The sequence below is a fragment of the Myzus persicae genome, unplaced genomic scaffold (genome assembly GCF_001856785.1).
Source record: "Myzus persicae strain clone G006 unplaced genomic scaffold, MPER_G0061.0, whole genome shotgun sequence".
In the NCBI taxonomy this organism is placed as follows: Eukaryota; Metazoa; Arthropoda; class Insecta; order Hemiptera; family Aphididae; genus Myzus; species Myzus persicae.
The window spans coordinates 298,552-323,755 of record NW_019100902.1 but is presented as its reverse complement, the minus strand read 5'-3'; the positions used below and the strand labels follow the sequence as shown (position 1 = coordinate 323,755).

At 31.6% G+C, this 25,204-nt stretch overlaps 1 protein-coding gene across 7 annotated transcripts in view; it reads right to left on the bottom strand.

The window, feature by feature from the left end:
* Positions 1 to 25,204, bottom strand: part of LOC111026679 — a 205,473-nt gene that overhangs the window by 30,917 nt on the left and 149,352 nt on the right. For 4 of the 7 annotated variants that reach the window (XM_022304799.1, XM_022304798.1, XM_022304801.1 and 1 more), the window contains one exon: positions 21,629 to 21,696. The exons of 2 other annotated variants lie outside the window; for them this stretch is intronic. The gene's annotated coding sequence lies outside the window, so the exon portion shown is untranslated. Of the gene's footprint in view, positions 1 to 13,976; positions 14,229 to 21,628; positions 21,697 to 25,204 lie in introns of those variants that run through there. One more of the 7 variants, XM_022304804.1, reaches the window with a different exon arrangement.

The following is a 25,204-nucleotide window of genomic DNA, read 5'->3' as shown; positions in this document are numbered from 1 at the left end:
ACGGAAAATGGCCTACAACGTTCATGCAATTTTCAGAAAATTACTTTAAATTTAAAACGATTTCTTGAAAACATAAAAATTAATTTTTAGTTAAAAAAAATACAAATTATATATGCAGAATGAAATTTAATATTACTGTTTGTACGTCACATCAAACGGATTTATAATTTGGTCAACAGTGTACGCCTGACCAATAAAATAAAATATTTAAAAGTCACGAACATCCTGACGTTTCAACTAATGAGTACAAAACTGGAATAACTAACAGTCTAAAAGAGGTATGTGGACGTCAAGAGTCTCGTGACGATGAGCTGACAAGTCTGGAGTAATCGTAGTCGTATTTGGGGGTGGAAGAGCAACAGGGGATGGTCCGTAAATTATAATAAATCTAATAATTCTATGCTCATAGGTCCGATGATAATTAATAATATTATAACAATTACATAATTTGCGCTTAAAGAGTATAACCATTGACTATATATACTAGTATATATAAGCAATGGTTATAAGTTTATAACATAGGTTCATATTTTTTTTTGTCTTCGGAGCACTATAATAACACTAACAAGTGATTTATTTTCTTAGTAATCAAAACGGGACTCGAGTATTTGTCACGTGATTGTACATAGGTACGTATTCTGTTATTATTTTTTTTCATTAGATTCGTCGATGGTCAAGTCAAACCGGAAATCACGACAACGTTGGCGCGGTGGAGGAAGAGGGAGGAAGACCAATTTGAGAAACGTAAAATGAAGGGCACGATTGCGATGAATTCGATTTTAAGAAGTTCGCGTAATCACGTACAAACACACACACACACACAATTTTATACATTAATGTTTGGTCGGAACGATGGAAATATGATGGGAAAAAAGTTCATCTTGTCTTAATTAAATTTTTCGGGAAAACCATTCTGTCATTATGTCATATTTCATAAATATACGTTTATATACATATGTATATATATGTATAAATATATTATATCAATATTATGATGGTGTTCACGATTTCGCCGAAAACGTAATTGACATAAATTGAAACCTACTGCTGTTCCAGTTACGTTTTGGAAAACGATGATGTATCATGAAAATAACCCCCGTAGCAGTCTCGTAATAAAGCAAACAGTGTTCGTTAGACGGAATTCTTATTTCAATTATCATCAAATGTATACAACAGGTATACAGTTTTTCGTACAATGCACGTTTTAATATTACATAATATTTTTTTAAATAAGCAATAGTTTCATATTTTGTTGGCCGAATAGTGAAAAAACAAATATCGAATAGTTGCAGACTCGGTGCTCGCAGATCTCGGACTCTGGGGAAGAAAATTGTATATAGCCTTTTGAAAGAAAACCGCTCAATCAAGGCGCTCGCTTATTTTTATTGAAAACACATGTATTTACTGTTAGTTATACAACAGGTACCAATATAATATGTACAATTTCAAATACATTGTAAATTCTTCAAATAAAATATTATTCGACCTGTGAACATATTATATTATGGTGATTGTCCGAGTGATATGTCCACCTATATGCAGCGGTTTCACTGTTGTATAATTTGTAACCAATAGTCAACCCGGTAGTAACCAATAACCATATGTATTAACACAATTAGAGCCGTGTTCCTAGCTCAGTAAATATGCCAGAGCCGGTGAAAAACGTCAGTCTTTTTCTACAATCAAACTATATAGGTATATAAAAAAAAACAGACAGCAGACGGTGGCTGCCAAAATCCGGTCGTCTGTTTTGACTCTAAGGTTTCCATGGTAATAATTAATAATCAATTTGTCTTATCTTTGTAGTTTGTGTAGTAATAATAATAAATTAATTTCGACTGAAAATTGAATTTTTTGTATATTTTTATCTCTCCATTACTATCTTAATATTTGACCTCGATGAACCTTTCTTTTCATATCCTCTGTAAAGAAGTTATTCACTTCATCCACGTTGCGTATACAATAGCAACACGCACGATTTTTTTTTTCATTTGTACATAATATCTACGTGAAAAATGTTCTACTTTTCGCTATTATTGTTTTCGCCTTTTTTATATTCGTGATTTCGACTTTTGCTATTATATTTTCATGGTTTTAAAACTACACTCCCGTTTCATATCTGTCATCACCCCCGACACCGTTTATGCGTCTCAATCGCAAGAGTTCGGAAACATATAATGTAATCGTTTCCGGCGCCGTTATTGTTAAATCCGCTAGAATTCGATAGCGTGTCATAACCTCTCCCGAGAAGTATATTATTCAGCCCTGCTTAACACGCGTTCGACGAATCGCTCGAGCTGAGCACGCTTAAAACGATACAGCTGCAGCAGACTGCATATTTTTTTACGACTGAACCATTCGTCGAATATTATTCCGACAGGGGTGGAAAGACTGAAAAATATATAGGTATGTAGGTAGTTATATATATGTAGTAATATGGCATTATTTTAGGAGGTTATATTAAGTACTATAGTTTTTATTTTGTATAATACAAAATGACGACAAGACCGTTTGTCGTGAGCCTGTAAAAACGTGCGCCGTTTGAAAATTATTATGTATTGTTACAACTCTTTTTAAGAGCGGTTACCTATATTGTACGAATTATTATACGAATATAAAGATGAGCTGACGACAAAATGTTATTATAACATAATATCGGTTCCAGGAAAACGTGCTTCAGAAGCTGTAACCCACCATAATAAAAGCGCAGTCGTAGGTTAGGTTAGGTTTCTCGACGAACGCAAAGCATTTTGGGAGGAAAAGTAAAACTAAATTATTTAAAAAAATAATTGTCATAGGTTTATTAATTTATTATTATAGAATAGCTTATTTGCAGTCCATGTAGGTACCTTAAAGGCATATTGCATACCAATCATTACCAGGTGATCCTTTTAAGGGTCTACACTTATTGTTTCAAAATATGTCTTGTATAATTTGAAAAGTAATAATATTATAAAAACAAAATTTCTTTAAAAAAAGTTCAAACTTTTCGAAATAATGAGTGTAGACACTTAAATGGATCAACCTCTATGTATACATCATATAACTTACGAAAAATATATCGTTGCAGCTATTTTTAAGCCTTCTAGAAGCAACAAACCGATCGGCGAGAAAAAATAAGACAAAACTATTTTAAAAGGGAATTTATATATATTATTATTATTATACCACGGTACAACAGTTATCGCGGCGTGTTCGCGGTTCGTATACCTATAATATAATAATATATTATTACGTATATATATATGTATATATGGATCAATCCTACACAACCATTGTAACGTGCAGTACAATAGCTATCCGACGGTTCGATTGTGTGTAAGTTAATCAACAATAGTTTTTTTGACAAGTGAACACACACCCGCGCCCTTTCGAGTCCGTACGCTATATGTGCTCGTACGAAAATGGAAACAATTTATCCGGCAAACGAATAAAATGGAACAAAGATAAAGAGCACGTGGTTCGGAACGAGAATTCCGGTACGTATTAAATATCACTTTTCAGGATCGAAGGCGGCGCGTTTATAAAGTGTAATGTTCTGAAATGTCAGCGTCGGAATTCATGTATAGGTACCCCCCCCCCTATTTCTCTATACACAGTGAGTTGAATGCGCGTTATATAGTTGTATCAAAGGTAAAATAATGTAATATATTATTCCGTAGGTACACTGCAGCTGCAGCAGCAGAGAAGTTCGTTCCATCGAATGAACAGTTCATTAATTATTGTTTCAGTGTATTTTAAGGATTCAAATTTTAAAAACAAAAAGCATGTACTTTTTGGGAATATTGACGTAGGTAGGTCATACTTGTATTATGATGTTTGGATAATCTGCGATGTCGTGATAAAATAATGAAAGAAAATTATACATTGTTATTTGTATGTATTGTATAGTTTTATGTGCGTAACAATCGGCTTTTAGTCAGGCTTTTAATTAGGCGGGTATAGGCATATCTTTTAAAGACTTCTTTGAAAACGGTGCACCCAAATATTGAGCCCCATTCGTATCTTAAAATAAAGGTAACACGAATTGCGACCCAAGTTCAATTATTAAACATCTAAAAAATAAGATACCTATTTGTAATAAAGAATTACTGCCGTCGGAGAATACTGACACAGGACGAACGGGTCCTGTAAAATACTATAATATTACTCACATAATATACGTATACCACGCACCCGTAGCCCATCGTCGTATCTATATCTAGCTTTTACGGTTACTGCTGTCTGCTGCAGCCTTTTAACCTCAAACGGGTTAATCACAATGGTACTTAAACAACCGGAAGTATTCGTCGTTAGCGCGCTGCCGCATCGTAATGTATACATGTATAGAATAATATATTATATATATATAGTATGTGCGACCAGCACCGATTCACTGGGACTCGGCTGTGGACCTCTGCTTCGAGCATAACCACGGTTGACTTACCATATACCTACCACGCACTCCTGCTGCAGGTCTAGGGTGGCGTTAAATCCACCTCAACCCGTCCGAGGGTTTTAGTTTTTCGCCCCTTATCACCATCGTGTCCGTTTTTCACAAAAGGTTATATTATTTAAGTTTATCTCCGTGCGATTTTCGACAAAAATATAAACAAATAATATTTTACATATTTTTTTGAAACTATACCTCGTATTATTATTATTTTATCGGGACCGGAAACGGTTGTCGGTCGGGTTACCGCGAAAGATTCAGCCTGTCAATACCATGCAAACTGGCAAAAAATTACTTATTGATTTTTGAAACAATATGTTGATTGTGTTTTTTGTATAATTTCTAAAAATATTAAATTGATAACAAATTGTGATGGGCATATTAAGCTATCTTACAAATTTTTTTAATATTTCCATGTTTATACAATATGTTAATATACATCTTTAAATGGCATTATGCGATGAAAACGATTCAAAAAAGTCCACTTTTGTATAATAAAAATTGTAATAAACACTATGGTTAAATTTTTTTACTTTTTATGAACTTTTATTTTATAATTTAATACATTTTGACAGTAAACCTGTGTAACCTAATGTTTGTAATAATTAATATTTTTTTTGTATGTATTATATAATACAATAACTATAGTATAATACGCTGTTAATACTGTATCAATTGAAGTGCATTATTTTTTTTAGTACATAAAAAGATTTATTTTAGGGAATGACATCTCCTGTAGCCTTAATAATATAACATATAACCTAATATTATAGGCACCTTTAGGCGGGTCCAACAATTACAAATTTTCGGCTGGAGTCAATGGTGGTTTGAACATTTCAAACTTTTCTTCATAAATAGTAAATACACTCCACACTTCGAAAAAATGATAAAAATATGAAACAGTCCCTAACGTCATAACGCAACCCAAGAAAATTACTACCGCGTGTAAGTCTCCAGTAGTAACTGAAATCTGCCAGCTTCCGAGGTGGAATTTTTTTTTAAATTTAAGGGGAGGGCTAACATTTTTAACATCGAGGTGAGTGGGTGGCAAACCCACACCCAACCCCTTTAAACCTAGTGATATCATATTAACATGGGAGTCTGATAATGGTGGTAGCCAAATCTCGGTATGTTCTATTGAAATCATATACGATTACCTAATACAATTAGAATTTATTAGATTCAAGTTTCTTTGGTTGGCTTAATAATAGGTACTTTTTTAGATTTGTTAAGAAAGCGACAATTAAAATCTGGAGTTATACCAATCAATAGCTTAAGTGATGAAGTAAATGATATAAACTAGGTTATTTGGGAAATAGTATAGATAATATATTAATAGTTAAAACATTTGGCATAATTCTAGTTTAGCAACCTATCAATTTTTTGAATGTATTATTTTTACAAACTTAAACATATTATTAGGTGAATGAAACCATGCCAATGAACATAACAATTATTGTTTTAAAGTTAATTAAACTAAATGATGAGTTTGAACCACCACTTGCTAAACGAGTATGTATTGAGGTTTGAATAAATTATAATTTTAATAACAATAACAAAAGTAAATTAAAAATAAATTAATTTTAAATTCGCAGTTATTTGACAGTGTAATTGAATCAATATCTGAGGTAGTAATTTAAAATAATATATTATGAAAGTTCAATTTCACTGCCCATGAATTGGTTTTGTGAACGTTCAAAACTTGTATACAGTTGGGTATTGTGTTAATAAATGTTTTATATTATCCGTGTTATCGTTATGTATTATAATTGTTCTTTTAAGTAAAAAATCAAGAAAAATCTTAAAATATTGTGTTATTTACAGGGTAAGTTAAAACTAAAATATATGGCAAAATTTAAAAAGTATCATGGAAAAATATAAATAAAGCTTAATATTACCGCATGGAGCGCTAGAAATTACTCTCGCTGGTATCCGAGGTTAACGGACTAGAGCCACAATAATCACAGGTGAGTTTCTTAAAATGTTTATCTTAAGCCATTCCCGTTCCCCTGAATGACACTATTTTCTTTTTAGACGAAATTTCGTTAGGGAAATATTTCACGAGTACCTAAGTATAACACTATACAACCACCAGTGATGAAAACTTGAAGGAAAATACGCTGGAAAACGTGGCGGTGAATAATACACGGAAAGTCGCGGCATATCCGGATAAGCGGCTTGCAGGACGTTTTATATCGTACAATGAAAAATTCGTTTTATATTTATGGCTCACAATGTGTCACGTCGATAACACTGTTAGAATAAGATCAAGTGAGTATTTGATATTTACCTACATATTATATTATATATAGTATCCACTGCAAAATTGGAAAATTAAGTTCTATATAAAAGGATATTTTCAGCTCAAACCGAGACGACAACATAGAGAGAGTTATAGCTACTGGGGCGCATCAAGGGGGATGCAAAAGGAGCAATTGATTCAGATGGAAAGAGGGGCAAAAAAAGATAATATTGTTTGTAATACCTACAATAAAAACAAAATATTTAGTTGTATAACTATTTTAGTTTATGAATTTACGATGTCGCTTGACGGAATATCTAAAATCGTAATGAAATCTAATATTAGGACTATTAGATAAGTACACATTGGAAGAGAAAGCTGTTGTGGTCCTGTGGAAATTGTTTTTGTAATATTTACGTGCTATTTGTAATATAATACCTAGAGGTATTATAAAAGATCTTTAATTCTACTACAACTACTCAGTATTTTATTGTTCGATCATATTTTATATTGTTCAAACTTTTATCATTGATTTTATCGTTATAATAGTAGCATAGTGACTAGTGTTGTACCGTTGAGTGTTGAGTTTGTATACTTGTGTATTTTGACGTGTTGTTCATGTACTATATTATATTATTATTATAATTGTATTATAAAATAAAACTTGTAAGTTCAACATGGTTTTAACCAAGATACCGACATAATATTCTTGTTTGAAATGCACAATTCTTTGGGGTGTTGATGCGTTTGATTATAATATAATGCTATTTCAATTAAAAAGCAATTAGATAAGTAGCACAACTGAGCAAGTTTATTTATATAAATTAACTGCATGAACAAAAGTTGTTTTATAATTTTGGTAGTAATGTAAGCGTAATTTCCATAACTTCAATCCTCCCTATGGCTACGGGGATAGATTACTTGTAGTTGAACCTAAATAAATTACGCTTACATTACTACATACAGCAACAAAAAGGTTGCGGTCATCCTAAACGGTGCAGCAAAACATGCGCCGGACGAACCTCTTCGTCCGGTTCCACATCGTCCGACGCCGATTAGGATGGATGGGGTTGCCGACCAACTTCTGACCAGAGGCGTCACTGCATTCCCCGCGAGTTGCCGGTTCCGGGGTGTCCACTGTCCACCAGTTCGAAACTTATATGTATATTGGGCGCTGAGGACTATCGACCCCCACCTGAACAGCCTCATGAAAATTCGTTGAGCTCCCGGACTTTGGGTGATGTTGGTGGAAGTTCCGGCGCTGGCTGCACGAAAGTACACGATTAGTTGTCAATTCCGTTCTGCGTATCCATCGAATCCACAGCGCCGTTCTCCTGCAGCGACGCGTTATACCCTGTGTACTTCGCAACAGGCACCTCGTGGTCTGGTGGACTGGATGGGGGGGTCCATTCTGTTTCAGCACGTCGGGAAGCTCAAGGGAATTGCAGGGTTGCACGGCCGGAGTGGACAAATGCTGATGGATTTCAGAGTCTTCTGCTGGGGCTGGTTGACGACAAATCGTAGCCATATTCGGCGTAGACGCGTGTCTTTTAAACGCCGACCATGTTCCAACCCGTGTCGAAAATGTAGTCGAAATGTGGAACTTGGCCGATCTCAAATCTTCGAATATCATTTGCATTTTTTCTCCTTCCGTCAACTGCAGCATAACGGGTTTGTCCTTAGAAGCCATCGTAGACATATTATAATTTATGACTAAAGCGCGACAACGATACAACGATTAATAATGGTGATGTACGGCACTGTACGCACGTAGATGCTTTGAGGTAGCTTAGCTAGTAAGTAGTAAGTAGTGATCAATACGTAAAAATAATCTTCGAGAGACAAAAATAATTTATACTAGTCAAATCCATCTAACGATGTTTTGTTGATTTTGTATCGGCTAGAAAAATATTAGGGATTCTATTAAATATTATTATAAATGTATAAATTAAAATTAAAAAAAAAAAAAAACAAACTTTTTGATAATATGACCAAGACTAAAAATATCTAATTGATGATTTACTGGAATACCTAATTATAACTTGTGAAAATGTGAGCTAAAGAATTATCTTAAATAGTGTATTATATGTTTAACGGTGGATTCACCTTATGGCCATTATAGTCTAATAAATTTAAACAAATTGTATTTATAATAAATTAATACTACTTGCCTTACATAATATGCACTTCGTTGCCCTTTAAAAATGCCAACTCTATAGGAGACGCGCTTGCAATAATGTGAGCAGTATATTATCAGGTAGGCTATCTACTTGCGGTGGATTGCGGGCCCCGCTATGTGCAAACTCTATTTGAATAATATGTTTAATTTTAATTTTATTAATTATTTTGATTGTGTACATGCCGATGAGTGGCTATAAGTGTAACTCAGCTGACAGCCACCTTGGTAGGCAATGTACTAAAATTCGATTTGATGCATGCTTAAACTTAATGTGCTCGATTAACCAATGTCACCCAAAAAATAAAAATAAATACCAAGTTCTACAAAAAAATTAAGAAAGTTGAGAGGAAAATTAGTTGTTAATTAAAATAAACGTGCAAATTGTATAAATATACAAATGTTGTATGGCCCAGCGCCCCGCGGGTGACTCAAGTTTGTTTAAAATTTTAAGCATGATTGCTTAAACTAACCAAGATGAACAAACACTTAGCAAAAAACTCACTGTAAAATGTTTCATTAATCTTCCTCAAATCTTTAATACGTATCCTCAAGAGATTTTTTATCTCTCTTCAAATTCTATAATTATCAAGAATCGGCTGTATGATGTAGTATACATCAATAATTATTATATCGAGATAACAAATTCAATAATAATCATGCAGAGTAAACTGAAATTAAAATATGTTTAACTTTCAGCATAAAATAATATATTAACCGACATCTTCGTTATTATTTTGTTTCCTCTTCCGTGTCACTGATTGCAAATACTCGCGATGCCCCTCGGAGTGGCGGTTCACAGTTTGAATTATTCTCTGTGATAATGTATTATATAATATTATAAGTAAACAATAATACTTAATAATATATAGTTTAATACTTCGCCAAGTCAGAATTATACAATTTATTTAGTACAAAAGTTGCATGTGCCATCGATGTTAATGTAAGTGTCATAATTCCTCGGGTAGAAAAACTATTACTTTCGGTTACACGTTAAAAAAATTGGTTTGAAAAACAAACTTTTTTCCCACCGAAAAATCTACACTATAATACTTTACAACAATACCATATTCATAATACAACAGCCCTCAGCTGTATATTATTGTACGACTAATCCGCATTACGTTTTCTTGAAACGTATTATATTATTCTTCACGTTTTAGAAAATATTATATAAGTCCCTTTGAATAAGATGCTCGAGCGGTATAATATAAACATTTTTCCGGATTGTTCGATGCACCCTCTAGTCTTAAAATGCGCTCAAGACACTTAGGCTTATATAGAGCCGCATTTTCGACACATTTGTTACACTATGCGCGAGTTCAATAAAATATCAAAATATTGCGGTGAGTGCAGATTTCATATAGACTTACAGACTTTCATTCTTTCCCAATTTTTTACGCTATTTATACAAACAACTGATACAAAATGGCATTTAAAAAAATATTAATGCCATAAACATATCTACTATTTCACGTTTAACATTTTAAACTTATATTTTTATTGTTTTATTGAAACGAGAAAACCGTTTTTTAGTTCTCTCAAATTGTGAAAATGAAAAAAAAAACGATTTTTACTTCTCCAATCATAAATTGGATGTACCTACCTACTTCAAAAACCTTTGAGATAAAAAATATTACAGTACTTTCAATCAATATCCTTCAGAACAATAACTAATGCAGCAATGTTCTGCGGTATGTTGTATAGTAATCTAACCCTGCACAGATACCTGAACATAATGATCATCCTCGTACAAGCATCATTTATAAACTTTAACCATAAAATACTACATCTTCATTTAAATCCTCTTATTTCAAATTTATTTTCTCTTGATCTAATAAATACCACCCGTCGTCGTCTAAAAAGAAAATGCTCGTGATCCTTTTAACTTAATTACTATAGTAATAATGTTGAAAAAAATGAACTCGGATAAATGTCCTGTCGTTATTATTGCCATTATGTATATATATAAATTATAAACATATTTCCTCTCTGAGTAATAATCAAAGGATATTTTCTTTTATCGTGTCACTTATTGTTATTTTAATTACTTTATTCGTTTTCTTCGAATTTCCTTATCGGGTAAATTATATTTAATTTTTATTTGAAATAAAAATATAAAATGGAAATAATTAATCTTGTAGGTTTTTATAGTTGGCGTCGTCGCTGCGATATTATAATAATATTAGAATGGATTTTACACATTTCAGTTATTTTCCAGGACAGTGCATGTGCAATGTGCACGGTAGACAGTGGTGCACATGTGAATACACCGTTAAATACGTACGGTACATAATCAGTTTTTTTTGCATAAAAAATATGTGTTTGGTATAATATGGTTAAAGTTATACTCTTATTTTTAACATTTTTTAAGCATTTATTATAGATAGGTACAATATGTATTATTATATGCATATAGAAATATTGTAACTGTGAGATTGCAAACAATTGTATAATACAACTGTGGTATTATGAATTCTGGTAATTCTGGTTTAGTGTCTATCCTCTGTTAACCTCAATCCTGGAATCTATAGTCTTTGTTATCCAACGAACGAGGGTCGTTTGTGCCGGGGATAGGGTATAAACTGTAAGTCAGTACTTATATCTACCCATACCTACGTGCATGCGATATTGTTAAAAAAATTATAAAAAAGCAATCGAAATTATTCCTCCACTAAAAAATATCATAGGATTGGAAAAATGTATTATTTTGTCTTAAATGTATATTTCTCTCACCTCCGTAACATACACATCTCAGCTAAATTACCGATGCGGAAACGCAGAAGACAAGTGAGCAAAACTTATTTAAAAATGCACTATACAGTATACACTACAGAAATTCAGCAACCCACGGGTTTGTTTTACAGTAATTAAAACGCAGAACTGACTCATTGTGTAGATGCCAATGCAGCACGCGCTATATAATATTTGAATTAATAAATTATCGCTGGGAAATTTAAAGTTTGATCAGGAGCCAGGAAAAAAAATTGAAAAGTTTAATTATCTGAGACTAGTATTTTCTGGATTAATCCGCCAAACAAAGTTTATGTGTATATAATATTATATATATATAGTCTGATGCGAAAAACATAATTCATTATATTATTATATGGTATTATATACCTAATTTATTATTCTTCCACGATGTTTTGTCGAGTTAAAAGTTCGATAAATTTACCCTTTTAAAATTATATTAAGGAATTATAATCTTATAGAAATTATATTTATACAAAACACCAATATTTTACGTTAATCGAATACTAATGAGGAATGACACAGTAAGTCGTACTCAGTTAATTAAAAGTGTTAATATTTCGAAAACTCCATCGAATTTTATAGTTGTCTTCCATAATATTATAGTAATTTAATTTAAACATAGGTAATAATATGTTTACGGCTTGGATTAGTACAATTTTTAACTTCAGTGAATTTTCCAAAACAGTCTGATTTCGACCAATTGTTTAATCCGATCTTAAAATATAGTACCTCGATGATGTAAAATGTTATTTTATTATACAGAGTGTCCCGAGTGGATTTACCCATTGCGATATCTCCTGATATAATAAATATATCACAAATCTGTTTTTTTTATTAAACTCACAGAGACAAGTACTACCTACATATTATATTTAATTTTTTTAATTAATTAAATTTTTTGGTAAAAAGTAAAAAAATGTATTTTTCATTTGTTTATTTTTAAAACAATAGTTGAATTTTGTAGAGTTTTCTGAAAATGTCGACCTTTCAACATTTTATTTTCATTAGTTTCATGATTCTTATTCATTTTTTTAGTTTTTTTTTATGTAAAACGGTAAAAAACCGGTTTTTGTCAGGGTGGCGATTCCCCTCTACGCTAATGATTATATCCTCACGGTACACTCTGTACACCAGAGATGATCCCCCACGGCGCTGCCAGTGACAAATTAAATATCCTTGGATTTAACTCTTATTAAGCTCCATCAAATTTAAACTGCTAAGGTTTTTAACACAGTTGTAATTTGGGTAGTTTCGACCAAATGTAAAATACAGGTTCAAAATCTTATGAAATCATAATCATAATCATATTAATATTATTTTATTTTCTGTAACCAACGGCAACGATAGATTTTAAAATTTATACAAATTAATAAACTATAGTTTTTCGTAAGTCAATTATATTTAACGTTTAAGCGTGATGAAAAGTAAAAAGCAAGTAATAAAAAGTAGCCAATGACACTACTACTGGATCTTGCTGAATCTATTGGCAACATTTTTATGAAAATCTGTTGAAAACTGTGGGTCAAAGCTACTTTCACTCGGACTTGAAACTGCTTAGAATTGTTGTATCATATACGCGAAGTTTTTTACTTTTTCAATAATAAATATATACATCTGTTGATATAATACAATATAATTTCTACAAATATCAGCTAGTGTATTATATACCTACAATCTTATGAGAATTATAAGTTACAACTAAGAAACCGAACTGGATGTTTATGTAGTGGAAGAGCATGCGGTGAAACTTTACCGAGTATATGTAATATATTTAAATTGAACATACTTCTCTAACTATGGCTGAAGGACTAAATGTCCCGTTACCAATTATTAATAGTTGACCAAACAAAAAGGTTAGGTTAAGTTTATGACCTATACATACATTTATATATATTTTATACTACGGTAAAGTGGTATTGACTCAAAAGTCAATAATTCCATTAATATAAAAAGATATATAAAGTTAAATATTTCGCCAACCTGGATTTAAAATCTAAAGAACGTACCGTTTTCTAATTCAATACAATTTCAGAGAAATTTCTACTTTCGGCTCGCAATTAAGTACAAATTAAATCCAATTTTCTACGGCAGAAACCTCTCTCGAAGTTGATGATCCGAAAATATTTTTTTTTAACAGAATAAGAGAGGGCCTTCAGACAGAAAAACAAAGAAACAAAAAAAAAACACACACATCATTGTAAAATCAATAAACCCACATTGGTCGCTTCGCCCAAAATCTAAAATCTTAAACACATTATATTTTTTTATTAAATTAAAAGAAAAGACGAGTCAGAGTTATCCTTATGCCTCACAGACCACAGTGGACTATTATTCTGCACACCACGTTCAAAAATCCAGCGCACTCTTACCTGGTAACTGGTAGCGATGAGTGAACTGCAAGAGTATATATAACATGATATTTGTACGATATATTATTATGTGATGTTATTCCATCGTGATGAACGTAATACCATTATCATGGACGTTGAAAGCGGACGACTAACGACGCGTATGGTCACGTGATCGGAGTTCTGGAAGCGGCGACTTTTATCGCGCGACAACCACTCCGATGTGAATCGAAAACCACCGAGACATGTGCACAGTGCACACGAACCGCGCGCGTTTCGCCTGCCGAAATTAATGTACCACGACTCGGGGGAGTGTTTCCACGTGTTTAGAGATGGTCGTATATCACCCTAGTGGTCGCTAGAGTGCGGTTTAGTCGAACCCGACGTAATATTATTACATTATACATGTATACAGTTACTTCCGGACTGGGTCTCGTTTTCGAGTGAGTTCCCATATTATTATCCGGCTTTGAAACAGCGGAGAGCACTGTGGTGGTGTTTCAAGTGGTATCTATATTTTTTTTTACATTATAATCAGTGATGTTTCCATCAAAATTGTAAATATTAGCAATATCTAAATGATTAAGTTTAGGGTGGTACAAAAAAAAAATTTTCCGTATTATACTATTATATATATACATTAAGTTCCAGACTATGACCTTGGTTTTATAAGGAAGGAGTGTTAGTGGTAACAACTTACTAATAAACTCATTTTCCTTTTCTTTATTTTCTATTTATTTAAAAAAATAAATGTAGGTATAATTAGATATAGGTATGTATCCGAGTATCTACTTAGGTACTTATTTCCAAGTATTTACTTAGATATAACTTAAATATATTTTTTTATTGGTTTTCAAGTTCACCCACTACAAAAGCAATAGCTATTTTTTTCGCAAGTTTCTTTATTTATTGAGACTTGAGACTTTGAAAGTATACACAATATACCTGTATAATCATGATTTAAAAAAATCTTGAGAGTGTACTTGTATATCATGGAGTATAACCTTTGGGAACAACACTGATTACTTATAATATACAATTCAGTGAACTTGACATTTTTCAGAGGCTAGTTTAATATTTCACCCACTCTGCCGCACCTCAATAACCCGATAAAAGCATTCAGTGGAATATTTGCTGTCATCATTTATTACTAAAATAAGCAGTATACTACTAAATATTATAGAGTTAGTTAGTTAGTTAGTACTAAATTACCACCTCTAAAAAACTCAGATGCCACTGACCTTATAGGTACCTTTTTAAAGTATATCTTCGAGTGATCTCAAACGTTATAAGAAAGTATTTTTTAAAATATGATCTCTATAGCTGATTTAATAACTAATAAGTACGCAATAAATTATACGAATTTGTAATACCTACCTATAGTTTTACAATATTGGCGGTAATTGTACCAAATAATTCATAATATAGATATAGATCCCTATATTATATAATATATAATGTCACACCAACAATTTCGGGGACCATTTATTTTGATAGCATTAAAAAATGTATGTCTTGGCAGCTAACAGTTTGAGAATCACTGTACTAGAGTTTATATTATAATAAATTCATAAGTCTAAGACGCGTGTGTGTCATCTTTCATTAAATTTGTATTTTCACGGAGTTCCACCACACATAGGGACAAAAAAGTATTTTGATTACTAGAAAAAATGTATAAGTAATAATAATGACCATTTGGCCTGCAGGATATAGGCGTGTGCCGAACCAGTCTTGTGTCGTCGTTTATGCTCCATGAGTATTAATACTAAGTCCCTGGCCATCGGCAGAGTAAAATAATTTATATCATTAATATTTCATTTCAATATATATAATATGTTAAATTGCAGTACTCGGTACAACTAAGCTGCAGTATCTTGTCTAATATATTTCTTGTAACATCGAAATCCTCAGTATAATCTACCATTTTGGTATGTGTCTGTCACCGATGATACGTCACCACGCAGACTACAGTGATAGACAACGTTATGATAGTTACCACAATATAATACCACATATGAGTATATGACATTACGATAGCGTAGGTGCCAGCAAGGATATCTGCTTAAACGAGTCAAACTCAAGATATTATTAGAAAAGCAGACATATAATTTATAAGCTTAAAAAAGTTGAAAAACCGTCGTGAATAATTATTTCATGCCATCAATAATAATATGAAATTGATGAAGTTAAAATTGAAATTGGTAATTAAATCGATGTTAACACATACCCATATTATATACAGTTTGTTTGCGAGTGTCGTGTGTGTATAATATGCTTATTAATTATTATATTACGGCCTCGCGTTGTTACGTTGTTGACTCATCGAAAAAAACCACCCCGAGGTGAAACTCTCTTTTAGTCACGTTTTTTAAGTGTACACTGCAGTCCTGACACTAAGGGCACACCGTCACTTGACACGACGACCGACGCTATCGCTGAAAACCCTAAGTACACATCACGAGTCTTGCATGATGAGCGATGATACTTATGTTCAGGTATTTTATATTATACATACATGTATAATAGTATTTGTGGGTACGTGTTTTTGCTCCAAATCCTTTGGTACTTACATTTTTTTACTAAATTTAGTGTGTCCATCTGCAATACATCCACACACGAGTTGCCTAATTAAATATAAAAATGTATTGTTATTACACGATGACATTGATTCTGCCACCATCCACGAAGACGAGTTACATATCATTGTACAGAGTGATTCACAAACAAATATGAGCCCAGTTTTTTTAAAATACATTTGAAGCTCGTATTTTTGAATACCTACTTGAAATTTTTGTACTGCTTTGGCCCTTAAAAAGTTAGTTCTGTAGAGAATGGGTATGCAAATACATTTTTTGAAAGAACTTCAATTTAACAAAATGATCTGTTTAGTGAAATACTTGTGAGAATCGAACCAAATTAGAACAACATTTATTTAATTCTATCAAACAAAAATATATTCTCCATTGTATGAATTTATTTTGTTGACTACGTACGAAGTCTCACTGTATTTATTTGTTTATATTTACGAAAAAGAGTTAGAAAAGATATTCGAAAAAAACAGAGAGGATATGCAGGTATTGTTTTCTTCTTAATTGATTTAAAAATTATTGTATAAATAAACTATATATACTAATAAGAACACAGGTAACTATAAACGAATTATTTGTATTATTGGTTTTAATTGTGTATAGCCTAGTTGTTACTTGTTTAATTGTTTTGTATGTATAGTCCACTATCCAGGCGCCCAGGCCAGTATCATTGTTTCTATGATATTCTTCGTGTCCTGGCGTATTTAAGAATTTAACATGGGGAGGGTTCAGATAACTTTCAGAACAAAGATCCGCGGGGGGGGGCTTTGCCTCCCACAACTTCAAATTTGTTTTTATTAAATAAATATAACATATTCAATTTAAAAGTCTATGTACTATTTTTGAGTTTTTTATTATATAATATATATATTTGTATCATATACTTTGTAATAATAATAAAACCATGATTAACTAACTAAATATGTAAGTAGTTCACTAGTAAACGAATACATTGCTGACATAGGTAGGTACCTAGTTAGTTCATGATTACAACAATTTAAAATTTATATTTAAGTGTTATAAAAAACCCATGAGAACTAAATACTGTTCACTATGTATTGTGAGATTAGAGAACAATATCTAATTGCCTAGGACTTAGAGCCATATTATTATTAATTGTATTTATATTGAGGGGTGTATCTCGATGAATTATAGTCATCAATGGCAGTCAGTTTAGTTTATCCTAAATATAAAACAAATTTAAAATATACTGTATAACTCGGTTATAACTTTTATAATAAATGTGTCCTAAATTACTTCATTCATAGTTAATCTGAGATAAGTTTTCAACCAAAATATACTTTGGGAGTAGCTGTAGATACTGGCATTGTAAATTGATGTCCAAAAAATCACGATATTAATTAAAAATTTTGTCAATTAAAACGAAGAATTTTTTTTACAAACCTATCGTATGATAATTTTTTTTTTTTAATCATGTAAAACACGAAATTTAACGTGTATAAGATACGAGTCAATGGGAGGGGTCCAGACCCCATGGACTTCCCCCACCCCGTAAATACGCCACTGTTCCTGTCTAATTGAATCTCTTATCTAAATTATATGTATACAAGCATACTATAATCTCTTAGCATTTAGCATAATATTATTCTTAGTATGCATTATGTATAATAACTCGGAAACTATTCGTTTGAATTTTGATTTGGAGACAATAACACTTTCAAAAATTTTTTTTGCTGAATAATTTAAAGTTAAATTAAAGGATGGTTCTCATTTGAAAGAAAAACAAAAGATGGCATCGCCACAAGATACTTCTTAAACGGTACAAAAAATATCAAACTTTGAAAAGTACGATCTTTTAGTACTTTTAACAATTTCCATTTAATAATCAGGTTTCTAATAGCTGAATTTAAGACGAAAAAAAAATGAGGCGAACATGCTTGATTAATCACCCTGTATATTGCTTGTAAGGAAAACACCCCTATAAAAACGTTAAGTGATTTATCGGGAAGTCTTATTTGATTGCCGCGGCTATACCCTTGTCCTTGTGATTCCTGCAAACTACCATCCGGAAGCGCTCGGCACGCCCCATTAATATATAAAAAAAAATTAATTAGAGGTTGACATTTAAATAAAATAATGGCGGTAGAACTCAAACACTCTCCGAGATACAAAAAAAGAAATTTTAGTACCTACCTACAACATTCGTTTCGTGTTCTACTGTAATGTAATATTTTGTTCAGACACAAAAGTGGACTGGAAAAAAATTATTAGTGCCAGGTTAAAAAACCATTCAAAGTAACACTGAGAGTCTTGTCAACTGTCAAGTGTCGGCCCGGAGCTATCTCTATGGCGGGTGGGGGGGGGGATACGATCCCATAACTAATATTTATTTTTAGTTGCCAAGCAAACAAATTTTTAATCCCAGGTCCCTTAAATTTTAGTTTAGCCGTGACCACTTGTAAGTCGTAACTATATTAATAGGATATAATGCTGTGCACCCCTATTTGTATTCTCGAGGACTTATAATCGAGTATAATATATTTCTTATGCAAGATTTACGTTCATAAAAATCCATTTGGTTTTGTTAGTTTTGACATTTAAATCAATATTAACCTATTATCGATGTACTTCTAGGTAAGTATGCAAAATATAACGATTCGGAGAAATTATTATAACACTGTATGAACCAACGAAGTTTAAGTATCGTAAAAACTGACAAGACGTTATCGACGATTGCTTTTTTTTTTTAATACGTCGATAACAATTTAATTTATTTATAGGATGATTCACACCAAGTATAATTACTTCCAGTTTTTTCTTAAATAGTTGATTTTAAACAAATTCAGATTTTTAAAATTTTTAAATATAATTTTAAAGACCATAATATTATGGATCTATTAGATCAAGTGTTTACTATGGTTAAACTATGTTTACAAATTATAATAATTATGGTTGGTAGAAGATTGCTCACTAACATTTTTAAATCACCGTAGCCTCCGTATCATTCAAACAGATTGCCGTGTACCTTTAATTGTTCTAAGTAGCTAATTACTAAAAATTTAATAAAACAAATACTACTCATTCGAATTTTAGTTTTTATTCGTCAAAATTTTCAGAAAAATGATCCTCTAAATAATTTACAGAATAGGAAAATAGGGGAGTTCTTAATTGAAAAATAGATGTTTGTATCCACTCCACCGGACACTCTTTAAGTGGGTTGAACATGTCAAGAAGTAGTGGTACTCTAAAAGCTCATAGACTGTACTCTGAAAAATCTTCCATTGTAAAAAAAAATGGAATGTATTATTATTCATATAAAATATTATTTGGTTTATTTGATATTATTAATAATAATAATAATAATAATAATAATAATAATATAAATAATAATTGTACATATTTTACTGTATTTGTATGCATCAAATGCTTAATAATTTTGTAGTTTCTAATGCAATAGAATTCTATACATGTAAAATAAATTGTAAATTCTTGATAAGACAAAAAAACGTTATTTGGTCGAGTGATACATGGACATTTTCAAACTGTATAGGCGGAACGGGGATTCAAAAAGGTTGAGAACAGCTGATGTAGGTACACTCGGTGGACCGTCTTTCTCTTGGTCAGCAGGTGGTCAGCTGTTCCCGGTTATTTCGGTATTTCGTTGTAGGGGTCGTGTTTTTTTTTTTTTTGAGCCCCGTCTGTCTTATTATTACATGCAAGAAATGCATATTTCTCCTCGCTGGCTGATGACGCGATTTGTTTTTGACATGGTTATGATATGGGTAAGCGTGGAACTCTGGTGGATTCCTCTCCAACTCCAGTGCCAAATTCACAGGAGACCGACCTCCGAGAAGGAATTACTGCAGCAGCATTTCTAAATTAATCACAATCGTCTGTCCCGAGTTCCAACCGAACTTTCACCCTTGTCGTCGTCGTCATCCCCCTCCCTCTCTCGCGCGGCTTGTGCAAATCGACTGCCCCCCCCTCCCCCCATGACGATGGTGCAGCGCACGCATCACTGCAATGTGACGAAACTATATATAATTATAAGTAGGACACTCGTAGAGTGGTGTTATACATAAGTGATATTTAATCAAGTCATTTACCCACGCACATGGATGATTCGCACGAGTTTCGGATTTCGAACCGTTCAAGGGGTGTGAGTATCATGACACTATAATATAGTTTATGCCAGGGGTCTTTGACCCGCAAACCCCGCGGCCCTTGTCTTTATTTTAGGCCCACGTACACACACAGCAGGGTAAGCATAGCGCGTAATTTTTTTTAGCACTTTTTAGCACTTTTTTAATACGTTATGTTTCTATTACAAATAAGGCCCGATAGATTTTTTGAAAAAATAAAAGGTGACCCACCATCTAAAACGGTAAAAAACTAAACTCCAGGGGGTAGTGGGGCTAGGTCTGTTTTAATTATCAACGATCTATAGTTATACCTACTCGAAGTGATAATTTAGAAGATTTTTGTTTTCAGAAAACAGTAACGTTTTTGAAAATATTTCTCTTACATAATTTGAAGTCGTTACTATTAACATCATTTTTGGATTAAAATTATATTTTTTACTATTTTTCATCGTCATTACTAATCAATCATCATATTGGAAGTTTTTACTATTTTAAATAATAACATATATTTTTAAATTATATACTTCGGTGCTTAATATTATTCGCAGTATTTTGACGTATGTATTTTATTTTAAAAAAAAAATGTTGTTTTTAGCGACTTGAAAATTATTTAAAAAAACTGTTTACAAAAACTTTTTTCTGAAATAATGAGTGTCTCCCGTGAAATAGATCATCCAGTATATTTATAACTCTGAGCTCGTCTTTTATAAACTTCTATGCATATTATAAATTTCAATATAACATAGCTATAGAGTGAATTAACTATTAAAAAATATTTATATGATATAGGAAATATATAATATTTTAAATATTATAATAGTGGTGTAAATGCTAATAAGCATATATATTTTAATTTCGGAAATTAGCAATTAAAATATAGAAATGGTAAGAAATGATAGATCATTAGGCAATCTCCTCCTGAGCTCATTAAATTATCATTAAATAGTTTACAAACCCTTAAAAAGGTGGATAAATTACTTACATAGGTATAATACGGAGTTCAAAATAGTCGACACTGAAGTTCCAAAGTGATTCTGATTAATATGGATGCTGTAACAGAAATTATAGAGATAATAATGTTAAATTTTTGTATCAAGTTTTGAATTTATTAGATTCGTCATTTATGTTTAACTTAGTCCAACCTAAACAAAAAACGTTTTATACACTTATAATTTTAAAGTTATAACAAAATATAATAACGTATGAAAATACAAGTTATTTATAAACTTTTATGCGTTTCTATTAGAATTAGATTGAATGCCATTATTCCCGTATAATTAAAACCAAACAATTGGCTTGAATATCATGACTACAATACTACATTATAGTATATATATTTTATTTTTAGCTTTCAATACTTCAGGACCTTTGATGTTAAATGGATAACCTGTTGAAATTAATACAATTATACGAGTTGGATTAAAATAATATACATTTTACAAAATTATTAAATCCATTGAATACTGATATCCGAAATATAAATAATACCAAATTATCAGAAACAAAAGGATTATTTGAACATTTTAGAGCCATTAACCTAAGCAATTTATAAATTAGGCATCATGGCTAGAGTTTAGCCTTCAAATATTAACATATTATAATTTTTTCCGCTTGCATTTTGAAAACGACAGAATTTGAACGATTATATAATATTAAATATGCACGAATTGGCTAATGTGACTTATTAGATAGATTTGTCCATATTATTATATCATTAATTTCATTTTACTTTATAGTCTCAGTTATTTTATTTTTTGTTAAATGTAATTCGTTTACATTAACGTTAAGCTGTTGCCTGTTGGTAAATATATTATTATGTAAAATATTGTTAACCACGGTTTTGAATAATAGACATTATATTAACGTCAAAATTAAATGGGTTTCTTTTGGTTTTTCAGAATATAAATTCTTTTCACAAAGCTAAAGAAACAAAATAATTAAGCGACTGCTAAATATTGTATAATTTTACGTAAGCATAACAAACAATGTTTTAAACTTATGTTATACAACAAAACGCGTTTCTCTCAGACTGCTGCAGTTGGGAAAAAGCATATTATCGGAATAAGTTTATAGTGGGCAAGTTTGTTTTGTTTTTATTATTATGTAAGACGTCGTGAAGTCGGTTATGGCATCACTTTTGTTTTCTTTCATAGTGTAATAATATGTATTATTATGATGCAAACGAAAGTATTCAAGAAAATTATAGTTAATTAATTGTTGTCAGCCATATATTTACTTTTTCGAGATGAATGAATCATGGTGTTGTCGTGAGAAGGATTTTTGATTTCTATTTTAGTATTGTTATTGACTATTGTTAAAATCCGTAACAAACTGTAATATAAATCAGTGGCATGTTTAGGAATTTTTAATGTATCAATTTCCCACCGACTCCCTCCACACCATGTAGATAACTTCCCAGTACAGTGGTTCAGTTGATTCACCCTCACCACCCCTTATAGGCGAAACTTGGAGTGCGATTGGGAGCCCCCCCCCCCCGAATACTAGATAATAAGTCACAATAAATGTTTTGATCAATGAGGCAAAAAAATGGCTATACAATATTATGCCGCAAGACTATTTCTTAAACTTAGATTTTCTCAGTATTGAAAGGGGACCCTATGTCCCTATGGTATTGATACTTATTATCAATTGCATAAAAAACGGCGATAGGTGTACTGGAAATATATATTTTCAAAAAATATACATAATAATATAATATAATATTATGTATTGCAAATGTATAAAATATATTGGAAATTTATTGGAAACTCACAAAAACACGCGGACATACAAACTTCTAACTTGGTAGAGAGGTGGTTTGAATATTTTTATATGGAAAAAGTACAAGGACCATAGACCTCTCGCTCCCATCTACAATTTAGGTCCTAATTGTGCTTTTAGCCTTTATGTCCCCGCACTGCACCTCCCTATAGCAAACTATGACGGCAAACGAAATTGATAAAAAAAAAACAACTAAAATCACGATAATTAATTCACTGGTAAAATAAAACGATAAAAGTGTCAAAAAATGTTAATAACATTCATCGTAATAATATGAATAACTTATTCATACCGAATTATGGTGTTGACGTGCCATTGGTTTTTTCGTCCTCGGCACAGACCTGCAGAGTTTGTGTTTTCATTTGTATATTGTTTTTTAAAATTCAAAACGTAGAATGATGTATTAATATGCAGATCAGTGACATATTTTTATTACGTAAATAAATTGTAAATTTAGCCAATTTGTTCAACAACTATTATAGTTTTTGAGAATTGTAATAATAATATTTTTTACTGTGTATAATTTTGTTATTAATTATTATTGTGATCTGTTTTATTTTCATTTTTTATGTTAAAATTATGACGTTACATAAACTTTTAATTCTGTCTTATTTTTAGTTTACTTTTAATTTGAACTCAGCTCATCCGTATTCGATCATAATAAATGTATGCTTATTGTATGAGCTTGCGACTTGTTTATTAAATATGTTTTTCTATATTATAATTGATATTCATCGTTTATTGCAATAAATTATATTATCGTTATTATTATTTAGACATTTTTCACAGGTCAATTGTTCAACCCCTCAGTGATCATCAAAATATTTGATATTATATAGAAAAACGATTAATATCAATTCTGAGTTCGTCCATAATATAGTGCAATAATATGTCGTTTCAAATTATTAATAGTGCAACCCGAAAAAAGTGTGGTGTGAAAAAAGATAATGTTCTATGCACATTATGTAAGTCAATATAAATCCGTTCAATGTTCTTTTGGTTCGTTAGGCACTTAAGATGTACCATAACTCATTTTTTGTCGGTTGAAACACACACTGGTTAGCCGTGGTAACACGTTGCCGGTATAGGTTGTTTTTAATTTCGTTATACATATTTTCAGTCACAATGATCTCACGACACCATATACTGCAATAATAATAATAGCGAAAGTATCCGTGAATACAGTGTACCCGGTTAAAACCGAAATCCAAAATAAGTAAAATATTTCTTCCATCGTTGAAATATTACGGTTTCGATATAAATTGTTAAATTATAACACCGAGACATTATATAATATTATTAATTTCGCGAGGGCGGCGCGTCAACAACATTTATCATTATATGCAAAGTGCATTGCCGTTTTTGTCCTCACGTTACAAAGCTGCTCCACCTGCCTCCTCCCCGAACAATGTATACCAAACGCTATCATTGACGACTTCGTAACAATATAGCTGGGCATACAATAGGTATAATATGTTATAAAACAATAATAATTGTGCATTATATACACTTAAAGATCATCATTTCAATTTCTTGAGATTTTTTCTACTACTTAAGGATTGTGACAATGTACATTTCTGATTTTCAAGATGAAAAGCCTACTTTTTAAAGTACTTTATTTAGTGGTTTTAATTTACAGTAGAAATGGGGAAAAAAACAAAATGTTGTGTCTCCTTAAAGTTCTAACTGCGTAGTACGAAAAAATCCCAAGGAATTGAAAATATGGTAGTTAATTGTGTATTGTTTAAAAATCAGATTTTGAATAGCTGCGTCATTG